At 42.8% G+C, this 18,891-nt stretch overlaps 1 long non-coding RNA gene across 2 annotated transcripts in view; it reads right to left on the bottom strand.

Moving 5' to 3' along the window:
- Positions 1–877: 877 nt before the first annotated feature.
- LOC110352082 (uncharacterized) overlaps positions 878–18,891 on the bottom strand; it is a 47,223-nt gene continuing 29,209 nt past the window's right edge. For both annotated transcript variants that reach the window (XR_005265644.2, XR_005265645.2), the window contains one exon: positions 878–12,827. This is a non-coding gene — a long non-coding RNA (uncharacterized lncRNA). The remainder of the gene's footprint in view (positions 12,828–18,891) is intronic.

Below are 18,891 nucleotides of genomic sequence, written 5' to 3'. Positions count from 1 at the left end.
ATGCTGCCCTGGAATTTACTCAATCATCTTCATAATAACAGCAAAAAAGATACATTTTTCTCCTCTTTCAGTATGCTTGGAGGGTTTGCTTATGGTATTTTTCTGACCGTGAGGTAGGATGGGGTCTGGGTTGTTTTTTGGGTTTGGCTTGGGCTGGCCTTCCCTCCTCTGGCATGCAGAATGAATATCCCAGCATGGCACAAGGACTTCTATGGTGTGGCTGACAACATGCTCCAGATGAGAAGAGAAACCCAGGTTTTCGATAGCTTGTGGCTGTAGTTGCTCTTTTGCACTTCTGAAAAGACTGAAGATACCATGAGACCAAGCCAATTTCATACCTGGATGACAACTGGAGAATGATAAAACAGCACAGAAACTAATCCTGAAAAGTTTTCTGTACTGCATTTTTGGGCTCAAAATGTTTGCAAAGAAAGTTCTGTTAGTTTAGAGTGGTGTTGGACGAAATGGATACATTTTCCAGGGAAGTCAGCCAGGTTTTAAAGAAGGCCAAATCTGTTTCCACATGGAAATTGGCTCATTTTTTGAGCAGAGATGAGTTCTGCATAAAAATATATTAAATTCCTTCCCCCGTTCACAACTGTATATACTTTCATATATCTTAATGGTAGAAATGCTGTTCAGCAACAGGGAAATGCAATTTGAACAAGTGCAATATAATGCAATTAAAATGACGATCATGTCAACATGCATGAGACAGGGAAAAGAGGGTAAAAATGTGAAAAACAAAAATTAGGCATTTCAGTCAGCTCTTGGAAATGCTTTTTCAATCTATTTAAGCACTCCTAGGAGCTGCACATGAGTACAGATCACTTCCACTTTCTAGTTTTTTTGTTTGTTTGTTTGTTTGTCTGTTTTTAATAATCAAAGTGTTATTAATAGAAAATAGAAGAAAAAAAGCTACAACAGAACTATTAACAAATACAGGTTATATATATATATATGATGGCATTAATTAACAATAGGCCAAATATAAAGCTTGTACAACTGTAATAGCCTTCATCCTGAGTACCTTTGAATAGTTTGCTCCAAGGAGCAAACCGTAAAGCTCCACACACCCCTCAAAGAGTAACATGGAAAAAACAGAAATGTTTTTTAATACATACTGTACCGAAGAACCAAGATGTGTCAAAAAAAACACATGGCATGTACCACTGCCTCTCTCTGAAGTGTCTGCCATTTGGAATATTGTCATTTAAATACTTTGCCTATTTAGTCTATTTTGAATGGCTTCATTATAGAACTGGTGGGAAATTCTCCAATGGAACGGGAAAAATATGTTTTGGAAAGCATTTAAGATTCAGGATTGTCGGAGAGCCCCATTTTAACCTTTTCAATGGAAGAAGGAGAAAATGATGCTCTACTTCCTGACAGTAGTTCTTTCTGCAACTGGTGATTACTAAAAAACACAGAAAATACACATACATGTAATACACATGCATATCTATTCTACAGTATGTATCTTTCAAATATATAGCAAATATTGATTTGCTATATATAAGCAGCTTGACCCACAAGTAAGATTCTTAGAGATAATCAAAGTAGAAGACTTTAACTGGACTGCATTAAATGCTAGAGGAATGATTCACGTCAAAAAATGTCAAAATCTTGGCAATTTATATGGGCTGGCAATTTCTAAGCCTTGCCCTTCTGTAATCTTACACATCCCTGATCAATGGTATCTTTAGTAAAGGAGATCCTTGTGCTGTCCATCACTGACTGACAGATGCGAGGCCTCATGCCAGATGGGCTTGACACTACAAGGATGTGTAACCGTGGCACTTGTGTCCAGGCTGGGTATCTGGAAGAAAGCTGTGCACACACGTAGAAATCTTAGTTCAGTTGCCAACTCATCTCTTAGGGAGAAAGGTCACCGTTTCATTCAGGTATTTGCTAAATATAGGAAATGCTCAGGAAGCTGAATGCTTTGATCTTGAAATACTTGTAAGCTTGGTGCTATGAAAGGATGAGGGAAACATTTAAAATGGATCGAGGGAAACAGATGTTTGGCTTCTTCCATCCGCTATCACTAAATCAGTCACTGGCCCCAACTAGTATTTAGCACAGGTGATTTTCCACAAAGCTAATCCTGCTTTCATTCAGGATATTCTTCTTCCAATAATAATCCATCTGTTTGCGTAGCTTCAGACACCAGCATAAATTGTAGCTCATCCAAATGGGTCTTTCAAGGGGGTCTCGGCACCAAGGCTGAGAGCCACATGTTGCCTGGTGAGAAATAGCAGAGCTGCTTTCAGCTTGAGCTGTCTGAGTCACCAGCTGATGAGAAACTTGACTTTTTACTCAATTTTTCCTGCTCTTTTTAAAGTAAACTTTAAAAAACAAATAAACCCTACAGGCAAGCAAGCAAACTTTCTCATTTTGTAGGCACCCCCTCCCTCTCCACCATGGTTAAATACACCACAAAATCCATTTTCTCATGGATTTTTTAAATTTATTTCCTGCCTGCCTCCTTTTGTTTTTTCCACATGCATTAGCGTCATTTTCTCCTCCTGCGCACAGGCTGTGAGCATTTAGTTCATCCTCCACCACATACACAGCAAAGGGCTACCAGCCGTTACACGCCCCAGCAACTGCATCCACTTGGCCAAACAGAAGCCACAGAGAGGTGCCTTTTGCTAAAGGAGGGTGATAGCAAGAGGTTTGGCTCGTAAGTGTCAGAGCAAGGGCATGACTGGAAATCAAGTCAGCCAGGTCCTTGCCTTGAAACTTCACAGGGTTGCCTCAGCTCTAAGTCAGAGCTCACCGAAGCCCTCCTTTGTCAGTCTGAATCCTGGATTCACAGCTTTCAGCAGTCCCCTCCTTCACAGCTTCTCAACAGCTTTTCATCTTTCCTGGCTGGTAAAGCCCTGCAAGTACTAGAAACAGAGGCTTATGGACCAGTCAATAAGCACAGATAATTGCTTGAAACTCCATGCAACTGTCCAGACAATTATCCACTTATGTATTTACATCATTCTTATTAACATTATGTTTCATCAGCTTCCATTCGTTAATGGATTTTATCCTCTGCAAAACCCCTGCAAGTGCCTATCACAATAGAACAATAAATAATGCTTAAGTCAACATTTGACCCTAATTTTCTTATAAGCGAGTGCCAGGTTCTTCTGATCATCAAAATAGTTCTTATCTTGAAAATGCTACAAAAAAAAACAACACACATACTGTCAACAAAAGCAAGTCTATACTGGAAAGTTTACAAGTTCAACAAACGTAATTCAGCTGCTTAACAAAACTGTGATTGCAAAAGAACTCAAAACATTTATTCTGCCATGAGTGTAATTTAAGGATATTTAGCTTTTGCTAAACCTTTTACAGACAAAATGGTGCTTCACCCTGTGCGTCATATCAACCTTTAAGTTGCAAAATCAAGTGACGGATTAGCAGTAAAACTGTTATGAGCACTCAAGTTGTGTTACAATACTGCAGCTTTACAAACAGATAAATAATTTCACAGAGAATAACTTCTGTAATTTTCTGAGTCTTGTTTTACATAAAGGTTCATTGTGAGATGTAACTTAATTAGCATCAAAATGTAGGATAACTTTGTTTACACCATGTAATTCAGCTGCACATTAAACTTTATGGCCAGCATATATGACAACCATATACTACAACAAATAAACCAGTGACAAAAGCATTGACATTTCTTTACGAAATTTCAAGTTAACCCAGATTAACAATTTTGTGTGGCAAGTTAGGGCAATTCTTGTAGATGAGAACCAGTACAGAGCACAGACTTCTGCAAACTAAGCTCATCAAAGCTCAGTCAGGATGAAAAACGTGTGAGGACGTCTCACTTCTCTCTGATTCTGAGAGAATTTTGGGCAAATGCTTTGTAGAGAGTTAATTTTCCATGTAGATGAGAAAATTCACACCCAGTTCAGGGTGCCAGAGCTTTTCACAGCCCTCAATTAAAAAAATGCACACAGATCTATAAAACACCAATCTTTTGAAACAAATGACTAAATAAAAATCAGCATTGTGATACATAACTGGAATCCACATGTCTTTTCAGCTTTGGCTTTCCTTTGGGAAACTCTCTGCTATGTGATTACTGGCAAAATCAACTTAGATTTTTTTCCTTTACCTTATGGGTAATACATGTTGTTCTGTTCATGGCCTTATGGACTGAAATTAGAAGTGAGAGTTGTTTTGAGCAAAAGGAGTATAGGGCTGATGTATTGCTTCCATTTATTATTTGATCTCATTCTATTGTGTGTTTCCTTATGGCATAATAAATAGGCCTGCAATCATGGGGAACAAGATAGAAAGGGTAGGGCAAGTATTTTATTTCCTGCCTTGGCTGGTGCATAATTTTTATTAGAGCTTATTTTGAATCACAACTTTAAAATAAGGATACAGCATGAAAGATTAGGGATATGGAGTTCCGGGGTTAAACCTCCATTTTTTTTTGTATGTGTGCAATGTAAGCAATATAAAGAGTTAACACATTGTCCACTTTTTTTGTAACTGAAATATGTCGAGCTTTTGCTTAAAAAATAGGAAATGGTACAGTGGTGCTTAAAAAAAATTGTTTTTCCAACTCCTTTGGTACAACAATTGTTCGATATAAACTTGCATGACACTGTGAGCTTCCTCTCTGCTAATAGCCCAGGCGTTCTTTTTCCAGCAGGAGGAAAATGACTGTGTCCAGGGTGAGATCACACTGACTGCCCCAGAGCGAGCAGTCCCACCATGGTGCCAAGGCAGGTCTGAAACGCACGCCCAGCACATGTGGAGCTTGGCACGTACAGAGGATGGAGGGATGGCTAAGTGTGTGCAGAGGCACTTTTTCAAAGAAGCCACCTACAGTGTAGCCTGTAAGGGAAAAGAGGACATGAGAAAGAAAATGAACTTCAGGCATTTGCCTATAGAGAAGAACAAGGTGCATTTTGCTGGCCCGTGTTCCCTGAGTGCTTGAGTGAAGGTGGAGGGGTTTGCACCAAAGTGCAAAGGTCCCATCCAGCTGAGGGCATGAAGAAGGGGCAGCCTCCAGTTGAGAACAGGGCTGATGGCCAGGGGCAAAGTCAGCAAGAGGTTCGGGAACTGGAGTCCCTGCTCCATTCCCAAGAAACTGTTCCCACTGCAGGGATGGACACCCCCAGATGCGGACACCCCACCTCTGGCCCTGGGGCTAGGCAAGGCAGAGGGCCGCATACCCTAGCAATAGGTTCCCAGAGGCCAGAGCCATGCTTTGATCAAGGTGTCTCTGCTGACTTTTGGGAATTAAGCCTGAGGAACTGAAATAAAACTTTCAGTGCAGCCACATGGCTCCTGAAATAATAGAAACCACTTGAGAAGCTGCAGGTTAGGACAGGTCTGGAGATTTCAGAAGTTTTCAGTAAAATCTTCAACTGCTTCTTGAGGTAGCTTGTTTAAGCAGAGATCTTGCCAGGCTGTTACTCATAAAAAGAGCTGAAAGATCTCAGAAAAAGGTCTTGCCTAAAAAAGCAGGTTGCATGAACTCGGGTCATCCAACAGCCTCAGCTTCAACTGCTGGCCATTGAGGGAGGGGCATTACTAGCCCCCAGCTGTACCCTTTACACACATAACACCATATGTGTACAAGAAAAATACATGACAGACCCAGACCCGAATAGATGCAGGGCCTCTCCAAGCCCTTTGATCCAGGTGGAAATGTATGTCCCTTATGACAGGCCTCTTCAAGGCAGGCTCCTCCCTCTGGTCATGGGGACGCTGGCAAGGGCCTTGCCTTCAGGGTCCCCTTCCCAACCTGATATACCTCATGGCAAATCTGCAGCAGGTCCCTCTGTAGGATCAAGGGTCACAACCCTGAGATCCTTCTGGGACCATTCACTCCAGCTGGGGTGTGCAGGGCCTCTCGGCACAGCCAGCACTCCCTGCCTCCCCTCACGGAGCAGGAGCAGGCACACCAGCGCTTATCACACTCCACAAATGCCCTGCAACACCCCAACTTGCCTTCAGTTAACCACTCCCTGGATTTTTCACAGCGGGCGTTATCCAAAACCACAGACATTTCGAACTCGAACACTTTGTCTCGGTCCTTTTGCTTCGGTAGCCCTCGGTGGGCCTGTCGAAGCAGACGGGATGGCAGAGGTATCGCAGCAGTAGAATGGCAGAAAGGGCTGAAGCTCCTCCACGCCAGATGTGCAGCAGTTAATTTGGATGGCAAGAAGCCCACAGTGGCCAGTTCCTGTGTCCTGTCCAAGAAGCGATGACATTCTCTGATTGCAAACACGATCCTACGCACCTCAAAGACAATTTTAGTCACAGACTAAACTGTATAAATCTGCTTTCATGAAAGATAAAATCTTCCTTTGTACTTTTTTCCATTGCTCAATTAACTATTGTTTTGCTCAGCATGTTTTAATCATAAGTCTGTTCATTAATAGATGTGCTCTTTGGAGTCATGGGGGACTCTGTGACATGATGGCATTAATCTTTTTGAATAATATCATTAATATAATTTACCCCTTAAAGGCACCCACTATGGCCCCCAGGCAATTGTAAGACTTTTGTTTCATGGTACTGAATGAGCTCATCCAGCTAGAATGACTACAATGCATGTACGCATAATATTGCTGTTAGTTGCATTCTATTTATTTATAAGACTCGTCAGACCCTATTAGAAGTTGTTTGTGAGCATATTTGTCCTTTTGCTGTAAAGCCACCAGCTCAGCTGGCTGCTCTCCACCTGGCTCTCAGGAGAGCTGTTGGTCATGAAGGAAGAAGGAGCTGTAGAAATCCCTAAATTAAGAGGTTTTGGTGATTATCTTCAAGGTAACCTAGGAGTTGTTCTGCAGCTAATGCCTGGCCTGGTTAGAAAGTTTCCCCCTGAATTCAGTAGGGTGGGGGATGTTATTGAACCCCACCAGCAACCCTGCCAGCTTACTGGAACAAAATGCCTGGTTTCTGGGTGAACAGGCACATTTCTCCCCGTAGCTGGGAAAGGTGAAGTTGCAGCATCTCCACTCAATGAGAGGCTGGTCCGAGTCTATTAAAAACCCCAGCTCAGGACATATATGAATATATATCTTCATATTCTCTATACAGTTACTTACATCTTTCCATCAAGGAGTCAAGGTTCAAAGAATTTGGGTTTATTTCTTGATCATCCTACTTTTTCATTACCAAAACAGAGACACAGTTTGTCTCTCCTTTATAAAGCAACCTGAGAACTGTAGATAAAGGTTCCTATACAGAGGTGAGATACCTTCATTTTTTCATGAGTGCACTGGATGGCTGCTGTGTGCTTTCAGCAGAGTAGCAAAGTCTGTGGATTTGCTTTGTTTATTTTGTCCATATTTGGATGGGAAGAGGCATAGGCAGGAGATGAAAGTGGTTCATATAATAAAACTGGGTTTGGATGAAACTCAGCAGTATATTACTGTTTCATCTTAGCACTCCTGAAATAGTAAGGCCTTGTCAAATTCAGTCCCATGGGAGAACACCAGACAGATTTCAGTTTCAACATGTGCCATATAGTTGCACTTTGCCATATTTGCTCACATTATGGCATATATGTGTGGAGGAAAAGGAGAAGATTTTCCCTGTTTCTAAGCTGTAAAATGTCTTTCAACACCTCTGTTCTTTACTGCAGCTGCAATATATCATTACTGGTCACAGAGCAAAGCAATTACATGAGTCCAGCCACTCTATCTGCAAACATGGCAACCCAAAATGTCCACTTCAAACTTAGGCAGGAGGAATGAATGTTTTCTTCTTAAATTCCCACTTGTATCTCAAAAATAAAACCCTTGTTCCTACCTCATTCACTTTCAGCTATGCACAAACTCCTGAATATCTAACCACAAGCTTATTCTACAGGACTTTTGACCAGGGTTTTCCCTGGTGCTCCCATGGGCAAGATGCACTTTCAGGTGGCAAGTAATATGGAAAGGAGAGGAGAAGAAGGAGCCTTTCACTATCATGGGCCTTTGCTGACCCTTGTGAATGAGGAGGAGCAGTGAGATTTTATCCACTAACAAAGGACACTGCTAGCTGCAGCTCTGCATGCCAGCCTTGCCTGGTGAAAGGGAAGCTGAACACCACGATGGTGATGTCTGAAGTTATCTGATGTCTGCAACCAGGGTGAGGGGCATCAACCAGAAATGTCCTTTTACCCAGGGAAACCTCTGTGCTGCAAATGCCCTCCCTATGAAGAGAGAACAACATTTCTTTTCTCCCACGCCTGGAACGTCGGAGCTAGTTAGCCATTCGGGCAGGGATTTCATCTGGCTGCAGCTTTGCAGATAAGAGCGCCCAGTGGGAGCCCTGACCTCAGCCAGGGCCTCCAGGCACAACAACACGAATGAGCAGCAGCGCTGAGCGGCCAGAGCAGGCAGCAGCCCTGCCTCTTGTCCAGCTCACATCCCGCACATCAGGACTCCCAAATTTCCCTGCTAGGGATATCTGCCAAGTGCCCACAGCTGCGGATGCTGCTGCACCAACAAAAGGAGGACGAGGCAGGATTGCATCACACCTCCTTGCTTGCATGCCCGCATGGAATATTACAGAAATAATTCCTCTGCTGCATCTCAGGCACATGCCAGAGCAAAAGCTTTGCTGACTGCAGACCTGTTGCAGAGGAAGTTGCCTGCTGGCTCTCAAACAGCATATCTAGTTTAAACCTACTTTCTGTGCCATCACCCAAATCTTCCTGCCAAAGCTTGGCTCTCTCCACATATCTGACTCCTCTGTCTCCTGCTCCCTCCATCTTCCTTCCCACAGCCGTGGGAACGGACTTCATCACTTGAGAAAAATGCCCTGCTCATACCCCCCGCTGTTCCTTGAAGCAGACAAAAAAAAATAATAAAATAAAGTCCTTTGAGCAGAGAATCCTTGTCAGGACAAGAAATAATACTGACCTCAGTGAGGATGGCATGTGCTGCCAGAGAGGTGGTTCAGTCTGTGTGTGCTACAACCAGATGTCTGCACGACTACAATGCAGGGTAGAGTATATGGAATATAATTTCCCTCTCCATTTACATTCAATACAATGGCTTTGGACCACACATTATTAAAAAAAAAAAAAAAAAAAAAAGAAATCTGTTCATTGGGCTTTCACTAATGGTTTGTTACTCCTGTAGCACTGTCTCTTCAGAGCAGAATGACAGTGTGATTTGTCTCTCTCCCATTGCCTTCCCTAGCCTTCTTCACTACCAGGCCTGAAATTTGCTACTTTTTAATAATAATAATACCTCTATATAGCAGTGGGAGGACTGGACTCACATGGGTGGTCTCTTATAATGAAGATAGAGTATCTGAGAACAATATTTTAAGTGTTTTGCTTTTAATTGATTTTTTTCCAGTGTTTGGGATAATTATTTCTACCAATTAGCCCACTGGTATTGTTAGCTGGAGGCAACCAGTCCTTCTTCAGGCCTCTGACAGAGGTTTACAGTATGCACAATGGTGCATAGTCCCCTTTATGAGAAAAAAAAATGCCCCTCTGCTCCCAAAAGTATGGGAAAAGATTCCATTGTGGGACAAATATTTCCCATGGAAATTGTCCTGAGAAGCCTCACGAGGGTCCATGTTTCAGATAAAAGCAAATGGATGGGGGTTTTAAAAGAAGGCTCAGAAAAGAGGAGGCTGTGCCTGATCAGGGGAGCAGCACAGGAGACGGAGGCAGCAGAGAACTTGACCAGGCATCAGATGGCTTTGGGCCATACCCTGCAACGGCACAGAGGAGATGCTAAGCCCCATGCCTCCAGAACCGAGCCTATCCACAACAATGAGAAGGCAGATCAAGATTTAACAAGAGTAAATTCATTCAGAGTGAATTTCAAGCATTTCTTTGAAAACATAAGCAGTAGATGCTTGCTTTTCCTAATGAATTAAATCTGAATGATGACGCAGTTGTACAAGTGCTGGAGCAGTGACCTTGGCATAAGTCTGCAGTGGCTTTGCCTTACATTTAGTCTTGAGAGGGAAACTTTTTGGCAATTTGCAGTAGGAATCTGTTAACGCTGGGGAGAGAGGACTGGCAAGAATTCTTTGCAAAGGCCTGTGGCAATAATATGTAATTGTTATAAAGGCAAAGGCCAGTGAGGAGTAGTGCATGGGCTGGTAACAAATAGGCACAACACTGGAGAGTTATAAGACAAATCCTGTGGGACCAAAATCTCTGTCTGGGCAAAATTCAGTCAGTAGAAGCAGAGGAACTTTTCAAGTCGAAGATGAATGAAGCCTTTACATACCCCCAAATGCAAATGAACTGGTGAAAGTGGCCATATAAATATGAATTCTTACCCACATTAAAAAAAATAAAAATCTGCAGCTTTTTTTTTTTTTTTTTTTAAGAAAGAAAAGAAAGAAATTGTGATTATAGCAGATGAGGAATTTCTCAGTAAAATCCTTTCCATGAGAAAATGCTCATTCCCATTTGTGGAAGCAGAGGAACCTCAGCAAAGACTGTATTCAGGACGGAGCTCGTGGGTCGCCCAAGGCGATTTTCCCTGCTGGAAACCCCATGTGGTAGGCACATTTTTTCCGTTGCCATTACATGACAATCTCAAAGGACCACCGCTGCATCTGTACAAGGTGGAGCTGTTGCCTCTCCAGCACAGCCCTGGTGTGGGATGGAGCCACCATAGTGCTCAGAAGCCAACGATGAGCATTGCCAGGGGGTATCCTCAAGGTTTTGCCCATTTAGGATCTGTCCCTAATCATGCACTTGCAGTCTAATAAAACTCAGATCAACATCTATTGCTGGTGGAGGAAAAGCATGAGAGAAAACTGACGGAAGCTTGTTGTGAAATCCAGCCACAGGGAAGATTTTTACAAATGGGAAAGAAACACTTAATGCTCCTACGGCAGGAAAGTAGGTACAGTACAGTGGAATGGGATTTTGAAGAGAAACCCTGTAGAGATAAGTCATTTTATGAGCTTTTTTATGAGCTCTCTTTTTTATATGTGTGTTTTTTGCCTTATTCCTCCCTTTTCCTCCCTTCCCTGCAAATCCTCCCTGCACTGAGATGGTCTCTGAGTTGCTGTTAGCAGTTTCAGTGCTTTAGCAAAGAAGCAGAGAATCTATTACTGAGATGAAAGTCCCAAACAACCTTTTTAGCATGTGCCAAATGCCTTGGCAGTGAGTCCTGTACACAGCAAATATCTCCATACAGAGCCAAGAGGACTGAAACTTCAACAGGGTCACTCACATGATGACTGGGGAGGTAAGACACAAAGATTTAGACTGATCTCCCTGAGGATTACAGAGCCAATTCATGAAAATATCAAAAATACAAGTTATCCTTACCTATTGCTTTCACTATGACAACTCTTTTTTTATTAAACTTTTTATAAAAAGTGTAAATAAATATCTTAAAGGAAACTACTTCTACTTGATGCTGCTTTTGCATGGAAGCAAATGCCATTCCCCTCCTCCCCCCATTTTTCCAGGAACTGAAGGTCCTGTGGGGAGAAATCAGCTAACCCATCTGCCTAAACCATTCCTGATGACTGTCCATCTGTCTGACTTACTCTATAAGACCTACAGTGACGGAGATTCTGCAGTATCCCTTGTTAATCATCATTTCATCTGAAATGTGAGAAAGAAAGGGCGAGCATCTTTAAGGCAGACATGGGTACATAGGAGGTTTCCTGTCCTGTACAAATATTGTTTGATCTTTCATTCACATTGCCACCTATCCTATATATTTCAGACCAAGAGTATCTAGTGTGTGGATCTCAGATTTAACTATCTCAGACCAGTTTGTACTGGCTTTTACAAAAGATAAGTGAGCTCTATTATGGCTCCAGGTAGGAAAGGGTTTTTACTGAGATCACACCGTAATAAATTGCCTGGTGTCTGTTCTAGCAGAGATTTAGTAAACTTGATGTAAAAAAGATAAAATCCCAACTACGAAATCTTGAAGCAATTCCTTAAAAAGAGAGGTCTGTCTCAGATTATAAGAAAGTCCCACTGGGATTTTCCACAAGCTGCTATGGACAAACTTAAAATAGTGAATCGGGCAGTAGTCAACGGGGACACCCTGGATCAATTCTAATGCGCATCCATGCAAGACATTTTTTAACATATAAACCAGCATCAGAAATTCATGCAGCTGTGGGATAATCTGCCTGCCATGACAATTTCATCCTAAAACTTTATATTTAAAGACTTAAAACCTAAAGAATGAGTTCTTATAATATTTCCAAATCTCTAGTTTTGTTAGCTTTAGAATTATAGTTCCCTGTGCACTCACTATCAATATAAAATTTCCAATTCCTATATCAGCCTTGCTAAATCCTTTGCATCAAAGAGCCTTGGTTTCAACAGTCTATCTAGAACTCATCAGTAAAGGGAAGGAGAAAGAAAAAAAAAAAACCCTTTGCAAGTGCCTTGGACGTCAGAACCAGCTCCAGGAGAATATAACACTGGGAAAGATAAAGAAGTATAACTTCAAAGGGTCAGAGAGCAAATGAATGAAGCAGCTGAAGAAAAGCCATCTCTCACACGAGATTTAAGATAACTGGCAGGAGAAGAAAATCGTTTTTGAAGATTACCTGCTTCCTCCATGCAAAAGCAGGTTTTCATTGGTAAACATGTTAAATCAAAGCTGTTTAATATCACTTTTGCAACAGATGTTGGCTGCATTTGCAGAGGAACTCCAGGAAATGGTTGAGGTGGATGCAAAGAATCGTGAATGTAGGTACGTGGAAATACTTTGTTAAGTGCTGTACCTTTCCTGCAGGCAGTGGAGCTCCACCAGTTGCACGAGCTGAGAATCTGGCCCACTCATTATAGATTTTGGGTCTTTAGGAAACGAGGTAGGCATGTGTTCAGAGTTGGTTTCCATGACCTGAAAACCCAAGGAGAGAGTAACAGAATGGAGCAGTGCATCTGAAAATCCCCTAGGTAGCTATAGGTCGTAGCTTAGAGACACACTGACAGTCACATTCAGTTCTTTCAAGGAAGAAATTGTTCAAATTTCTGGAGGGTATGCTGGAAAGGGGATCTTAATTCTGCATGTCTTTTTAGGAGGCAAAGAAGGGCACTGCTAATGAGGCATGGGAGCCCAGCTTCTACTAAAGATGTGAAATCAATCCTGTGAATGTCTGGGTAAAGCAAGAGTTGGTCTAAAGTATCAGGAGATACTAAGAGATACGTATTTTTAGATTAAATTACACGCAATATTTAATTTCTCATTCCATACCTAAGTTTCTGGATTAAAAAAAAAAAAGTGTAATAAGACCAAAAGAGACCTCTCCAGGTCAGGACACTGCCCTACCTAGTCCTATCCTCACCAATAACAGTGCCTCAGAGGAAACATGGCTTGTGTAGGGCAAGTATTTCCATGATGTACCCTCCCAACTAGCCGTCATCCAGGGATTTACACAGATGGAAGAATATCACATTTAATAACTGTTCATGGACTCTTCCTCCTTGAAAATGCCTTTTTGAACTCATTTATAATTTTGGCCTCCACATCATTCCTAGCAATGATTTCCACAATTCCACTGGGTGAAAAATTAGTGCTTTGGTATCATTTATTTATAACCTGACAGTTTGGCTGGGTGCCCTTGAGTTTTTTGGGTTGTATTCACCTTCTCTACACTGCTCAAGATTTTATGTGTCTTCAGAATCTTTTTGCTTTCTTTTTGCTATATTTTTTTCAGAATATAAGGGTGGCTAGGATTACACTTTGTATCCAAACTAGAAGGACCCAGCAGTGTGTATGTGTTCTCTTTTTTCCCCAGAAAAGTGCATTTTAGAACAAGATAATACAGTATTTGCTGAGATCTCTGTAAAGCCTCATTGATTTTATTGTTTCTTCTCATGCGCTCTCCACACTAAACCAGTTTTGCAGGACTGTATCCTTAGATCCTATAGACTTGGCTCTTTTTCTAATAAACTTCAAAGCAAAGCCCTCGCTTTAGCAGGCCCTTTTGCTTTTGCACTTGTGTTGTGTAATTGTTCAGCCAAAACATCCTGCCTCAGCAATGCCAGGCACTTTAAAATGAAAATACACAGAAACTTGGAAAAGCCAAGTAAGTAATCCCAAAAACTGTAGGCCTGCCATGTTCTGCCTGATACATTTTAGTGTTGCAGTGAACAGTTGGTGTGTCTCTGGATAATCCAGTGCTCTGGTAGGTGTATGTGCTCTCTGGTCTTGGGCTCTGTAGCAGGCACTGGAGCTGACTGCAACACGAGCTAAAGCTCCCAGGAAATCAGCTTCCCAGAGTCACTGCTGGAGCAGGATTGCTGGGAAAGATGTTGTGCAGAGGCACAGATTTCAGAGCATTTCTTTCACGCCATTCACCACAACAGAAAATCACACTGGCTCTGAGTTAGTTCATTCCTCATTCACCTCGTTTCTCCTCATGCTGTTTCTTTGGGTTTCAGGGTGTAAAGTCTTGTGGTGTGTGCATGACCCCAACCTTGCTGCCTCGTGGTGGTTCACGTATCCTTCCTCCATGCCTGCATCCCACCGGGTTGCTCTGGGAACACAATTTTTGTAGTTGTGTTGGGAGGCACTGAGGAAGGACCCAGCCACCTGCCCAGGAGATGCTCCCAGACAGTGAACACCACAATGTCCTTTGCCAGAGGCCCTAGAGCTGATGTAAAGTGATGAAGATGATTTTGCACAACCAAAGGTTGGAAGTGCCAACTGTTTCCACTCAACAAAAGGGATGGACCACATTTGTTCTGATCCCTTTTATGTGCCCAGTCCCAGGAACTGTGGGGTGAACCCTGGCAGATCCTTAGAAGAAACTCACTATTCAGAATGATAATAAAGAATCAGTTAGTGGATATTTACTAACATGCAAAGTTGCCATGTTCAACACACTTGGCAAACGGCAACCTTCAATTCATGCAGGATCAGACCTGTTTAATCCATTAATCCGCACATGTTGAAGCAGCCGGGTTTTATTGTCCTTATTCTGCAGAAGGGAAGAGCTCATGCAGCGAAGCCGGGTGACTTTAGCCACAGAGAGGATTTCTCCTTTAGTTCTTCTCACTCTTGCCAAAGATCCCACCTTTTCTTAAAAAAAAAGGGGCTTAGTTGTAAATGAGCTGAAGCCTGCTCGAGGACAGGCTGCCTTTGCATCAGTCTGGGTTCAGGAAACAGGGATTTACACCACAGGCTGCACTGCAAAGCCTCTTGCTGCACCTTTCACATGGCAGTTCTCACGCTCACACCCTTGTTTCATGGCTTTCAGGCAGATTCAACTCACTCCGAATAACTACTGGATTAAAAGTGCAAACTCATGCTCAGCCAGTGCTGAATGCCTCCTGTACCTGCTGCAGGAGGAATGGAGTGTGCTCAGCTCAATAAGGTGCATAAGAAGTAAGCGTTATCCCCAGATAGGCCCGGTGTGATGAGAACCAGCATTTCCTGTAACTGTAATTGCACGCATGCACTGCAGAACGCCTTTCTTTATAACATCCAGAGCTGCAGGGCTTTCTTTTTTGAAGAAAGCTTATATTTTCAGAAAATGATAAATCAATAAAAAGCATTAAACGTGGTTCACGGTAACAAGAAACCAATGGAAATTTACGGGCAATCAATCCACTTAACTCCGCCAAAGCCATAAACCACCACGGGGGTTATAAATTGTTGAGCTGAGTTTGCAGTTTTAGAATGTCATCCAAAATCAATTGCTCCCCCAATTAGGCCATTAGTTGTCAACAACTTCGTTAAATAATAAGCCAGCGGTTCACATCTGCTTGGGAACTGAGTCAGGTTTGCGCTGTTTCCCTGGCTACTTCAGCTGAATTCGCGTCTGTGAGCATGAGTGTGGGTAGGAAAGCAAAAACTATGCTGGAAATGAAATCAAGTTCTCCTCCCACTGCCCAAAGCACATAAATCTTCCAAGTTAACAGTGCCGCAGAATAGGCCTGATTGACTTCAGTGGGGTCGGGGATGCATGAGGAATGCGGGGTCAAGCCCCACGGACCACTGACCTCTCCGAGGAGGTGTGTGTTATTGCAGCCTCCACCAAAACCGCTGCCCAGTGCCCATCTGACATCGTTAGTATCCATGCATGCACAGTGCTGACAGCCCCTGCAGACCCCCTGCTTGGCTTCATTGCTATGCGAGCAGTGGTGGGAGGAGCTGTGCTGTTAAGAGGGCCCAAAAGGATGGGAAATTAGGCTACTGCCCTTGGCCTTTGGGGTCAGTAGACACCAAGCATCAGTGTGGAGATGGCTTCTACGTGAGATCGGCTTCATTCTTTCTCTTCTGGGGTAGAGTTTGAGACACTGCATGGAAGTGGGGAGATGAGACTTGTGAAACATGGCCAAGCAGAAGAAGAGGAGGAGAGTATCTGGTGGACATCAACCAGGCATGGCCCACACAAGAGAGATGCCTGGTCTACTGGGCATCTCTTTGATGCTAGCACTAGTTGTTACAACATTTTGGTACAGCTTGGCACACGTTTAGCTTCCCGGTGTTCTTGTGGTGGTGGCGGATTGCCCATCACCAGTGAGGATGGACGCTGCCTGATGTCAAGCAACCTCACTTTGTTTCTTCCTGGGGGATCACTAGGAGTCAGGGTCTTAGGAGGAATCAAACTTCAAAAATTAAAACTAATACGTAAATACAACCAGCAAGACTGACAGAATTAATTATCTTCTCATACCAATTTTATGCTGTTGACTCTCCAGGGATGTCAGTGACATATCTCCTGGGTGTGCAACAACATCAGCAACGATATCAAGCATTTTGGTAGCATTTTCACCAGTGTCTGAGCAGATAACTGCCATGCGGGAGCTATGCTTTTGGTAAATGCATTCAAGCAAACCATGAAGGCAGCCACTCTGTTGGGAAGGGTCTATAGGAAGAGCTGAATTTGATGGCTAAAGCACAGTGTCATGTGAGTACTTCTACCTGTTTTTGAGCACCTTTATCTATGTTTTAAGACAGGACAAAGTCAGTGCTACCTTCACTCAGAGATCTCAAAGCAGAGACTGGCACATCTCCCAACAGCCTTTTTGCTTGCTCTTGCCACCATGTTACATGTGTGAAAAGCCATCACATGAACATTATGCAAAGCACAGCCCTACCCTTGCACTGCTCTTTTCTCTGAAGCACATCCTGTCCTCCTGTGTGCAGTTATTTATATTTCTACATGATGTCCTTTTCAGGAGGCTGTTCTACTTAACCCCCCCAAGAGGAGAATTCCCAGCAGGACCTCTCTGCAGCAACACTGGTTTTAACCCTACCATTATAATGACCATAATTTAGTGCCATTGTATTTCTCCCCTCCAAATGTTAAACATTAACCTTGGGCCCACCATTGGCTGCAGAAGGCATCTGCTGCAATCATATGGGAAATATTGGGCTTTATTTGGCTCTTCAGGAGATGAATGCATAGAGTAGTCCATGTTGTTTTGGGAAGAGCAGAAAATGTCTCCACAGAGCTAATTTTAAAATCAGCCTTTAAATTGGGCTTTCATAACTTCTGCTTCCAAAGGTTGGTTCAGTGAAGCACTAAATCTTTTCCACAGCCCTAGGACTCAAAAGGCACAGAGGTTTCCTTGATGATCAACCTTGTTAGCTCCAAGGACCTATTCTTTTGGAGCCCTCATTGTGTGGCAAGCAGAAAGAAAAAAAAATGAGTTCTTGCAAGTAAAGACCCTCCTTCTGTTCAGGTTTGAATAAAGAAAGGGTCACTGCCCTTGGAGGCTTGCCTCTCTCTTTTCCCTTTCTTAGACCACATAAATAGAAGAGTAACACCAGCCCATAAGCTGAATACATCAGGTTCTGATCAGAACACCAAAGCTTTTGCAACACACGAAACTCATATATGCAGTCACGTGCATAGTGTGTCACATGCACTTTAATCCTACGCAGGATTAATTGCGCAGATTCTTGTCTTTCTGTGGTCTGTATCTCCTGTTGCATAATCCCTGAACAGCGCTCTGCCCCTGGAATAAAAATCTGAGAATGTTTTGAACTTTTTTTAACCTCCAAATAGCAGGCCGGTGGTAGGATTAGTAGGTACAGATGGAAGAAGGACTAGGATTACAAGTGGGAACCCTAAAAACCATACCCTTTTTCTTTGTCGTCTTCAAAGGCTCTCACAACTCCCCCTCTTCCTTGTTTCTTCTCACCCCAATTTACCAACAAAATCCCTCCCACCAAGTCAAAAGACTTTCAGCCTTTGTTTATTTTTTCCATGTTTGGAAGCAACTTCCATGCTTAAAAGCAAGATAAATCTCACCGAACTGTCCTCTACTCTCTCATTAATCTTGCAATAACAGACTGGAAGCACCCCACAACCAGGTCCTTTCTGTGAGTACAGCCAGTACCTTGCATACAGGGACACCCATCCCTATTAATTGCAGCTGGGGACACCTAAGAATCCCGTGATGGTCCTGTCTGCAGACACAAAGGACAAGGCAATCCAGGACTCAAGCTGTTTACAGACAAAGGAGACAAAATCTCACTGTTCCCTGATGTAAAATGGGATGTAAAATGCCAATATTTGCTCCTCGGCAAATCCAGCTGGGTTATCACTGTGTTGATCTCTAGGTACGTATAGAGCTGTTTGTTTGTTTGTTTGTTTTCTTTTTTATTTTTTATTTCAATGCTTTTGGCAGCAAGTGCTGGGGCTGGCTGCTCTATATAACCGAGGTTCACCTTTCTCTCTTTTTTGAGGACAAAGATTATATCTGCGCCCCTGCACCCTGCTTTGCTTTGTACTCTCTGTTGAATATATTCAGTTTAACTATGCTTTCCCTTTGCTGTTTTCTTTAGTCTTGTGTCTTGCCTCCTTGAGATCACAAAGAGACTTCTTTTTGTTGGAGGAAACTAAAGCAAAAAGGCATTAAATATGTTGGTCTTCTCCAGGTCATGTGTACCTCTCCTGTTCCTCATTAGGTAATGGGTTTCTGCCTGCTGCTGTCTTTCTCTTACT

This window comes from Anas platyrhynchos, chromosome 4, assembly GCF_047663525.1.
Source record: "Anas platyrhynchos isolate ZD024472 breed Pekin duck chromosome 4, IASCAAS_PekinDuck_T2T, whole genome shotgun sequence".
NCBI lineage: Eukaryota > Metazoa > Chordata > Aves > Anseriformes > Anatidae > Anas > Anas platyrhynchos.
The sequence above is the reverse complement of the archived record's forward strand: the minus strand, read 5'-3'. Positions and strand labels throughout refer to the sequence as shown.